The sequence below is a fragment of the Manacus vitellinus genome, unplaced genomic scaffold, assembly GCF_001715985.3.
Source record: "Manacus vitellinus isolate BGI_N305 unplaced genomic scaffold, ASM171598v3 scaffold_6_pilon, whole genome shotgun sequence".
Lineage (NCBI taxonomy): Eukaryota > Metazoa > Chordata > Aves > Passeriformes > Pipridae > Manacus > Manacus vitellinus.
The window spans coordinates 2,056,821-2,068,238 of NW_021940750.1; positions in this window are offsets into that span (position 1 = coordinate 2,056,821).

Consider the following 11,418-nt stretch of genomic DNA (forward strand, 5'->3'; position numbering starts at 1 on the left):
GCTCCAGGCCAGCTCAGGACCCTCCTCTTGGCATCATCTGTCATGCTGTGACTGCATCACAAAGAAACCCAAACCTTCTGAGTAGCTCTTGCACAGAGCCAACTAAAGGCAGAAGAAGAATAAAGAACAAATTGAATTCAACAAAGACAAATTTAAGGTCTTGTACCTGGGAAAACATCATCCAGGAGTGCAGCACAGGCTGGGATTTACCTGGATGAGTGGCAGTTATGTGGAAAGGGACCCGGGTGTCAGTATGGGTGAACAGCATGACGATCCGGCAGAGAAACCAATGGAATGCTGGGCTGCATCAAGAAGGGTATCACCAGGAGAGATATCATCCTTTGATGAGATATCATCAAAGAAATCATCCTACTCTATGCAGTGATTCTCAGGACACACCTGGAATACTAGGTTCAGTTTTGGTCTCCACTGTGCAAATAAAGATGTGAACAGTCTGGAGATGGTGCAGAGAGGGGCCAGGAAGATGATCAAAGGACCAGGAAGCCTGTCATGTGAGGAGAGGTTGAGTTTGTTCATCCTTGAGAAAATAAGGCTTAGGGGAGATCTTATCACCATGTTGCAATATTTAAAGGATGTATACAAACAGGATGGAGATCCCCTTTTCATAAGGAGTCACATGGTAAAGATGAGGCGGAATAGGTACAAGTTACTCCTGGGGAGATTCCAACATAAGAGGACAAATTTTCAACCACAAGAACGATCAGCATTGGAATAATTTCCTCAGGGAAGTGGTGAATTCCCCAATATTGGACAATTTTAAGATTTGGGCGTGGACAGGGTGCTGGGTCATCTTGTCTTGATCATGCTTTTGGCAAGAAAGGTTCAACCAAATGATCTTTGTAAGATTCTATGATACTACAAATTTAAAAAGGGGAGTGATTTTGGATTGTTTCAGTTATGTAGAAAATGGAGGAGTTCTAGAGAAAGCCTTGCAAGATCCCACTCTAAAGCTCCTGTTCTGCCTGCATAGTCTCCAGGAAACCTGAAGAAAGATTGGTTTTGTTTAAAGTGTTGGGGGTTTAAATCTTTGGCAAACATTTAATGTGTTCCTAATGGAGCATAAGGTGAGTGGACTCATCTTCTAACACTTCATTACCTCCTTTATTCTTTGTTTATTGGTAGTGATGGCAACTGAGTGGCCTAGAGGGAATTGGCAATTAAATTTCTGTAGCAGCCCAAAATAAAATTGGTTTTAATCTAGGTCATGTATAAACAGATGGAAAATTTTCATAGAATCATAAAAACATAGGATGATTTGGGTTGGAAGGGACCTTAAAGATCATCTAATTCCAATTCCAAGAGACATCTTCCACTAGACCAGATTGCTCAAAGCCCCATCCAACCTGGCCTTGAACACTATCAGAGATGGGGCATCCACAGCTCTTCTGGACAACCTGTTCCAGAGCCTCACTACTCTCATAGTAAAAAATGTCCTGCTACCATCCAACCTGGCCTTGAACACTACCAGAGATGGGGCATCCACAGCTCTTCTGGACAACCTGTTCCAGAGCCTCATTACCCTCACAATAAAAAATTTCCTGCTACCATCCAACTTAAACATACTGTCTTTCAGTTTAAAATCATTCCCCCTTGCCCTGTCACTACAGGCCCTGACAGAAAGTCTCTTATTGCACTCCTCAAGCATTCAGAGCTGCAATAAGCTCTCTGTACCGTTCGGCTTGAAGCAGTGGACGGGACAAGACAATCACACCTGTTTTTTGTCTAATAAGCCCCAAATCGGCCTGTTTGCTGCTCGCGTTTCGGCACTGCAGGGGCAGCTGAGCGTCCCTGGCGCAGCGAGGCGCGCTGGGGGCCCCCGTTGCGGTGCTGCGCGGGTCCCGCCGAGCGCTGCGGGGTCCCGAGGCCGGTGCAGTCCCCCCGCACAGCCCGACCCGCCCGCGGCAGCGCCGGGGCCGCCCGGCAGAGGGCGGGGGAAGCGCGGCTCCTGTAAAAAGGAACATCCCGCTGGCAGGGTAAGCGAGGGGTAAACAGGCGAAATAGGTAACATAACGTCGGAATAAGGACTGGAAATGCCTGGGCGAGCTGCGGCAGAGCTGGACCGCGCCCCGCACCGCGGCGGAAGGGGCGCCTGCCCTGCCGGGAGAGGAGCCGGGCGCGGAGCCGGGCGCGGGTCTTGCCGGCGAGGAGCAGGAGGGAGCGACGGGCTGGGAAGGCGCACGCCCCCACCACTGGCAGTGGCGGTCAGTGAAGCCCGTGGGTTTTCCCTGGATGGGGCTGGGTTCCTGGCCTGGCGGGCAGCCCGCAGCTCGGCGGCTGCGGGGGGCCAACAGAGCGAGCAACGCAGGGCACGGGAAAGGTGTTCAAAATATTCGGCACCGGCCAGTTTGAAAACATGATTTGAAGGCAATAGAGTCTTCAAACCTGCAAGGGTTAGAGGGGCGGCTTGGGCATTCTCTCAGTTCAGCTTTAAAGCATGAAGGACCCACACAAACAGGCGAAGGCGCCTCTGTGCCCATATAAGCCACACAATGAAACAGAATATAAACAATGTACTAACTTATTCACAAAGTAAATTGGGGGGAAAATACCTCCTCCAACTTTCTCCTACTGCAAGTGTTACTTATAAAACCATGACACGTGATTTTCGCGCAAATCTGGATGAAACTGAGTGAAAATTAAAGATAAAATCATTCTTAGTAGGAAAATCCATGGAGTCTACCCCATGCTTGTAAGGCATTCTTTTGCCCAAATGGTCTTACAGCTGATCAAGATGGAAAAATCCATTTCAGCGAAAATTTTTTAAAGTATTGGTTCTGTTTTAACTTGAGGTAGTAAAAAAAAAATCAAAACCCCCGAAGCTTTTACTGATTTCCTCTTGTTTGTATCTGTTTATACTGAAATTGTTATTGGAAACACTTTTGACACTTTGTATTAACCAAACTGCCTTTTCTTCGATAAGCTTAAGTAATTGACAATGTTACTAAAGGAAAATAGTATTCAGCCTTTGAGGGAAACTAAAGCTCTTACTGGGCAAGCCCATGATATTTTAGCCCCACTTAAAAATGAAGCTTAGTCATAAAAAGGAACAGGCAAAGAAACTGAGATAAGAATCTTTACTTTTTTTTAAAGGTATTTTTTGAAATCTCTTATCCATGCGATTTGTACGTATAGAAACATTGTTTTCAGCTCAGTGGGTCTTTTTTGATGGATTTCTTCAACTTGAATACTTCTAGTGTTCATGCTTTGAATAAAGTAATTTGTATATTTTGAAACTGCCCTGCATCATGGTCATTGTTGTTACTTGTATTAGTCCTTACTATTACTCTCATTAATGGAAGATGTAGAGGCTGTAAGATGACCCAAGTGCTAATCAAACACAGAACACAAAAAAGTGGTTCTTGACTTAAGTTGTCCTTAGGCAGGACAACTGGCAGACTGCAGAGTTCAGGAACAACAACAACAAAAAGCCAACAACTGAGCAGCCAGAATTACCTCTATAATCATGACATTTAAAGTAATAATAAAGAGGTGGCTGCCTTTTATTTAGTTCCAGTTTAGGAATCTTTAAATATTTTGTACAGAAGCTCAGGCTTTCTGCAGCCTCTTAGCCAGAGGACAAGAAAGCACTATTTTTAAAATGAAAGCCGAGAAACCCATGTAATCAGAAGCTTTAAGGAAAATACCAAGTGTCATGAGAGTAGGCAGCACTGTAGTTCCCTACCACAGTTTTCCTTCAGATTCTGTTTTTAATGCAAAATTAAAGGTTCTTTTGCCTTTACATTCTTCAATACTATGGTTAAGTGCAATATGGTGCCCTTTAAGTAAATGCTCTTTTCACAAGCAATTTGATCATCTTCAATTATGCTATTATCAACAGCTGAGATTAGTTTTTTAAAAAAATCAAAGGTTTATAATTATATCCAATTTTCCTCTCATTAGGGACAGTAAAGTCCAGAAAGTCATTTTGCTTTTTTGTTTATTATAAGCTTCCTGTCACAATAATTTTCAGACTGATGCATTAGAACAATATGAAATGGTTTGAACTGTAACAAAACAAGCAGGAAATAACTTGCTACAAAAATCTTCATATTTTTTTCCTCTAGGACTTCAAAATCGCATGGAAGTATTTATTTGTTGTAGATTAATTTGGCTACTTTAAATAAAACTTTAATTCAGAGTTAAATTTGATCTACCTGTCTCTAATTTGGAAGGGAGAATCCTGAGATTTATAGATCATGTTCTCTTAATGTAGTGCCTGTAACATAATATGCCGGTTCAGCAGTGAATGGCAGAGGCTCTGCCTGTGAAAATCTTCTGGAACTATTTGCTTTAGAGCTCTCTGATCTGATTGTGAATTTGTATTAATTTATTTTAATAAAATAGCCTGCTAAGGATAACACCACCTAGTAGATAACTGTAGCAGAGACTGTCTGTAGCACACCATGTTAGTGTTTCTGGAAGTGCAACAATACTGCCCTACCAATAAAATGAAATACTAATAAATGATGTGTGCAGAAGGCATTCCATCTGACTGTCTTGAAGTCGAACTGGAGGAGCTGCCTGACAAGGGCCATCCTCTCATGATGCAACAAGCATCATAAATGTCCACCCCAGCCTTCCCAAAAGCAGCTGGGAGTAGCTGTGACTCCCTGGTAAGAAGAATGGGTAGAAGGTCAACATGTACTGCAAGACTTGGGCTGAAACAACAACAGCCTCTCTCAAATTGTGTTGTCTTCTCGGGATCTCTGTCTCCAGGTACTGCAGTAGATAAACAACTGGTAACAAATGTATAAACATCCCCGGAAGAGGATATAGAGCCAAAACAATGGTGTAGTAGTATCTGAAGCTCCCCCAATGCCACAGACGATGCCATGGATCTCAGGAGAGAGCTGAAAGCATTCCCAGTTCTCTTCTCAACAACATTCTCAGTACATTGGGAGAGAGGAGCAGAGTGTATTGGGGTCCTACTACCCAGTGTGTGGTCAGAAGGAAGCACTAAGCGGGACCTGCAGTGCCACACGGGGGCTGAAACCAGGCAGCCAGTGCCCACGTGGATCAGGCAGGGTGCTGCTCTGCTAGCTGCATGGAAGGAGCAGCTGGGTTACACACTCAAATTCATTATCCTGAAGAAACAAAACCCCTGTTAGCTGTTTGTAAGAGAAGAATTATTTTCTCTCCATCCTAGAAGCCAATGCAGGGAGTTTGTACCCCTGGGGTAGGAACGAGAATTGTCGGCATATAGGAATAAGCAATAAGTATTATCAGCATGTAGAACCAGGTAACATACTACAGATGACATTGTAATCAATCCAGAACAGTATGATTTATATTATTAATGCACCAATTAACTAGATGAAGTATTGGTTCCTTCCAGATCTCAAGTCTAAATTGTCAATGGAGAACCCCCAGCAAATGGGTGATATTGTAGGACTTTCTAAGAAGAATTTACATCTAACCCATTCAGTATTTTAGTCAGAGACCAGAAAATTAAATACAAAATTACTGCTGATAAAATTCACACGTGACATCAAGATTAGCAAACTAAGGAAGAGGAGGTGTTATGCTATCTGGCGTGGGAGTGCTTGATGTGAGAAGTACGGACCCACTCCCAGAAAGGGGTTTTGTGTGCAGTACAAGCACAGGCCATTCCCAAGGGTTGAAGGAACATCCCCTGGGTAACAGCGGCTCTGTAAAGGGTAAAAGGACAAACAGCTTCATGAGGAACTTGCAGTTCCATGACATGACAAAATACTATGATGATCCTGAAAGCAAAGCTGTAGAGATATTTGTATATAAATACATACGTGTATTTTTGGTTAAGTGGATCCTATATAGCCAGGGGGCAGTTCAGGCAACCATATTTTAAAAAGGATGTTGAAAAACTGAGCGGGGTTCACACAAAAAAACAGGAAAACAATATAAGGACTGGTAAAAATAAATAACTTTTGTTGAGAAAAATTTCTTAACTTAGCAGAAAGAAATATTTTGAATTGACAAGATGACAATGTAGATAATACCTTCCCAGGAAGAAAATATTGAGAATGTATCAAAGCATAAAGTATAAAAAGAACCGGTGGCTAGAAGGTGAATGTAGCCAAATTCATACAGGGAGTCCAAGCCCAGATTCATAATAGGGAGGGGGGTGACGACAAAGGGAAAGATAAATTCTTTATCTCTTGATTTCTGCAGATCAGAACTCAGTGTCTTTCTTAAAGACAGCTTTATAGTTAAACACAAGTTATTTGGCTCAAGTCAGGGCAGCTACTTGTGATATACAGGAGTGCACATTCCTGTGGACTGCCAAAACATGTGATGGATGCCTAGAAACAAACCACTGCATTTTGAAGTGCTTGTGAGCAGAGACATTCCTCACTTTCCAGTCTTTGGGCCAGCTACGGAGAGACCATTTCATATGGAAAAGCAGTTCTGGTTATTCATTAAAAATATACCAGTGCAAATTCTCAGATCCTATTGTTTGAAAAAGGCACTATTTGAATGTGCCTCCTCTAGTCCAAAAGATTTCAGGACAAGTTTTGGGCTAGGTGATTTAATCTCTTTCTTACTGGCTATGATTCGAATGCTCATTCCGCTGCCATCCCTGCAGCTTGAGGCATGGGCACCAATCTGGGTACCAATACTATGATAACTAAGCAGTTTTCTTCTTCTTTTGGTGGGTTATGACCCTGAGACTAGCTCAGTTGGTGCTAATTATGTCAAAGTCATGTGTTTGATTCCCATACAGGCCACTCACTAAAAAGTTGGATTTGATGATCTTTGTGGGTCCCTTCCAACTCAGAATATTCTGGTTCTGTGAAACCAGTTCAGCTTTCTGCTCCAGTTCATGGTCTGCAAACAACGTTGTCAGCACAGCCAGGGCTGGGCAGCCATGACAGCACCCACCCACCACAGAGCAGGAAATACTAAAGATATCACTGCCTCAGAGGTGCAGATGCCTGGTTCATTGTTGCCAAGGGAAAGGTCCAGCTTTCCTCCTCTCCCCCAATAGCATGGTCCCACCACCTCTTTTTGCTGATGTTGGCAATTTCGTGGCTAATTCTCATGGGTTAGGCATCCACTCAGAGAGAACAGCCTAAGGACTGCTGAAGTGGCTCTATCTACCTGCTGCATCACCCTATCTCTATCATCAAACCACACCCTCAATTACCCATATAGCTCTACAGCATTCCCAGGAACGGCTGGCTCCATATACTATGCTAAACCCCAGGTAGGATCATCCCTCTCTCCCCGTTGTTTCTATAAGTGCCTTTTCCCGCTCCCTTATTAGCACCAGAGCTGCTGTGGCTCCGAGGTGAGCAGGCTCAGTGGCAAAACTGGTCAAGCCTGGAGAACAGAGTGAATGGTAGAAGGTTGCACCCAGAAGTTTCTTGCTTACCAGTTGAACTCAGCAATGTGTATCTGCCTTCTTGTGGAATGGTTCATCAGGCTTATTCCAGTGACACCCATAAACTTCAAGGAGAGCACTCCATTGCTAAAGGATTCATATTCTTCTACCAATTACAGTGGAAGACTCATATAGCATGATGAGGAAAAAGACCCAGCACTGCTGAGTAAAGGTCATTGCTGTTTCTATTGTACAGCAGAAATAAAAACACAAGCTGCAGCTCTGCACAGTTACATGCTCTTCAAAGAGCTCTTCCCCCGCACCTCTTTCAGTGCCTGTCCCACTCTGCTACAGTAATTTGTAACTATGGGTTTCTGGCCGAGTTTCCTTCTCAGTCATGTAGTTTCCTTTTCTTTTGTGGGACATTTGCAGATTTTCAAAGGGAAAAATTTGTATTCTATTTCACCATCCGACAACCCATCAATGTGGAAGAGAAATGTACCTAATTTTTGTGTGGCTTCTTACCAGTGTTTTTAATGCTAAAATACAGTTAACACTGAGTGAGAGCATCAGCACAGTGGTCCTGCAAATCTGAATCTTTTCTGTGTGTAGGAAAGGTGTTGCCTGGATAATAGCAGTAGGATTAACCTTTCTACTTGCAACAGAGTGACTTTTCCTGGAGGAAGACAAACTTCAGTCCCAAGTAACTACTTCCTTGAAGCTTGGGAAGCAGATGTCAGCCTTTTGGTATTGATGTGGTTATGTAGGATGTTGACAATCTTAAACAAGAGAATGTTCAGTAATGCCAGGGCTGCTGTGTGCAACAGCTTGCAGAAGAACCCGTACGTTTTTCTGCCTTTCCTTAGGCACCCAGTTAAAAACAGTCAGGCATCCCCCACCACCCCACTTCCAGAATGGGTCCTGACTTCCACTCTCTTTGTGATGTTGAGCCTGAGCCACTAGGCCTTTTTAGGGAATGATATGCTCATTGCACAAAATACATCCAGCCTCTTCTGCTGCAGGGGTTGAATTTCACAGCCGACAGATGTACCTGCAGATGTACCTGCCGACTACCAGCACTTTGAGCTCTGATGACCATTTAAGCGTGGTTGTTGACAAATTCAATTCAGTTTTATCCACTTTCACACACATTATTTTTCATACCACAGGCTAAAAGCTCTGTGTCAGTAGAAGAACCTTTTTGCCTCTGCAGGAGACTATCCAGCATTTCATGGAGGAACAGATTTGACGGTATAATACTGGAAAGTAGACACCTAATTACCTCATTCCTTACTGATGTTGCCATTTGTAAAGTTTTTTTCTGAGAGCCTGTCAGACAGAGGGGAATTGGTGTGGGTGATGGAGTGAGGCTGAATGCACTCATTAAAACAAATTAATCCCATATCTTCTTAGTAAGTGAAGAGGCAGTTTGTTGGAGAAGGGGAGCCTTTCCAAGCCCCAAAGGTAACATTTTTGCAGAGAGAGTACAAGTTTGCACTGTGTTCCTTTCATAATACGTTTCTAGACAGAAAAGATACATCTTCTTCACGGGGATTTTATTTCCTGATGTGGTGGGTTGACCATGGCAGGACATCAGGTGCCCACCAAAGCTGCTCTATCACTCCCCTCCTCAACTGGACAGTGGAGAGAAAGTACAACTAAAGGTTCATGGCTTGAGATAATGACAGGGAGAGATCACTCACCAGTTACCATCAAGGGCAAAAATGACTCAACTTGAGAAATTTAGCTTATTACCAAACAAATCAGCATAGGACAATGAGAAATAAAAACTAAATATTAAAACACCTTCCCCCACCCCTCCCTTCTTCCTGCTTAATTTTACTCCTAAATTCTCTAACTCCTCCCCTCCAGCGGTGGAGGGGACAGCGGGGGGGGGGGGGTGGGGGGGTGGGGGGGGGTGGGGACGAACGGTGAGAGGGGAGAAAGAAGAGAATGGGAGAGGTGGCCAGTGGACCACTGCTGTGGTTAGTTCAGAAGTTGTCTGTGCTGCTCCTTCCTCCTCAAGGGGAAGACTCCACATACTCTTTCCCTGTTCCTGTGTGAAGTCCCTCTGATGGGCTGCAGTTCTTCACAAACTGCTGTCATGCAGGTCCCCCACAGGGTCACAGGTCCTGCCAGGAAACTTTTTCCATTGAGGACTCTTCTCTCTGTGGGTCCACAGGTCTTGCCAGGAGCCTGCTTCCAGTGTGGGCTTCCCATGGGGCCATAGCCTGATTTGGGCATCCACCTGTTCCAGTGTGGGATCCTTCAGAGGGAAAAAGTAGATATCTGCTCCAACATGGACCTCCATGGGTTGCAGGGCCACAGCTGGCCTCACCATGGTTTTCTCCACAGGCTGCTAGGGAACCTCTTCTCTGACATCTGGAGCACCTACTGCCCCTCCTCCTTCAACTGCCCATGGTGTCTGGAGAGCTCTTTGTCTCACATATTCTCACTCATCTCTCTGGCCGCAATTGCTGTAGTGCAATTTTTTCCTCCGTCTTAAATGTGTTATCCCAGAGGCACTACCACAGCTGCTGATGGACTTGGCCTTGACCAGCAGCAGTCTGTCTTGGATCTATTAGACACAGGGGAAGCTTCTGGCAGAAGCCACCCCTTTGCCCCCCCCAACCCAAACCTTGCTACACAAACCCAACACACCTGACTATTAAACATATTAAGGCAACTGACACACATTAAGACAATGCTACTCCCTCTCAATAAATTAGCCTGTGTCTACAAGAAGACATAATAGCTGTTATTTATATTGTACTTACATATTTTCTTTATAAATAAAAGCTTTATGCCTCCCTTTGAGCCTGCTCTTAGACCCTTTGACTACAGCACCTACAACTAAACTATTACTTCAAATTAGCATGGCGTTCAGTGTGCATTTGTATTACTGCCCTGATTTTTATTGGTTTGTTAATTATTATTTTTTCTCTCAGTTCATTCATCAATCATATTTACAAACCCGTTGTTGTACTTACTGCCAGATTAGTGTTCTCACACATTTCAGCACACAGACAGAAACTGCAAACTAGGGCAGCTTTATTAGGATCTCTAATATTTCTGAGGAGTTTGAAGGTGCTGACAGCTTATAGTATGTCTTTCCCAGGCAAGTGCAAGTGCCTCAAAGTCCATCTATCTGCAATTACTGGAAGGGGTAAAATTACAGAGCACGCTTTTCCTCTGAGAAGGAATCCTCTCCCCAGAGGTTAGGACTGGGGAACAAAAAGTATATTACAGCTGGAAATCTGACAAATTATACTCCTCTGAACTTCTGAATAATGATCCGTGCCACACTGGCTGCCTTTGCAAAGCAAGCTTGTTTAGAACCCAAGTTGATTACCTTCCTTGTTGTTTTGCCAGGTAGTTTAACTTTAGTCATACATCAAGACCTAACCCTGAAGTTCTGCCACCCCTCAATGCTCACTGACAGCAATGGAAGCAGCTCAAGGATGGCAGAAGCAGGCCTCTGTTGTGCTTGGGCTATGTCCTTTTTTACTTTTTGTCCTGACTCAATTATTCTCTGCTTCACACCACTCTTTTATAGTAGGCACCTCAGGGTGGAGGGTATGAGGAAAGGGTTTTATTTTTTAGGACTGCAGAAAATGGTGTTTCTCAGGGCTACAGAAAAAGGGAAGTAGTTTCAAATATCCAAGTGGGCACATTGTCACCACAGCCCTGTTTGCATACAAGCCCATTGTCAACCAAAGAAACTGGAAAATTATGGCTATTTATCTATCCTTCTTTTTACCCCCCGTTGTGCCTCTTTTGGCAGAGCAGCTGAAGAGTTTGCATTGTTTCAAATTTAATGCTTGCAGATGGTTTTATTTAGAATCTGTTTTATTGGTGAGACATGCTTCCTCTGTTTATTAAATTATGCCTACTTTTTTGTCATCCATCATGTTGCCCGCAATTTCTGCACAGATCTCGAGGGTAGGGCTGGTTGTTGCTGTTGCCGTTGGGCGGATTACTTTTTTTGGGGGTAATTTGAAATATGATCGAACTCCGAGCGCCAGGGAAACACGGCTGGTGCTGACATTTTTCTCACAGAAGAGCATGACGTTCCCGACGGGCGAGCAGAGGCG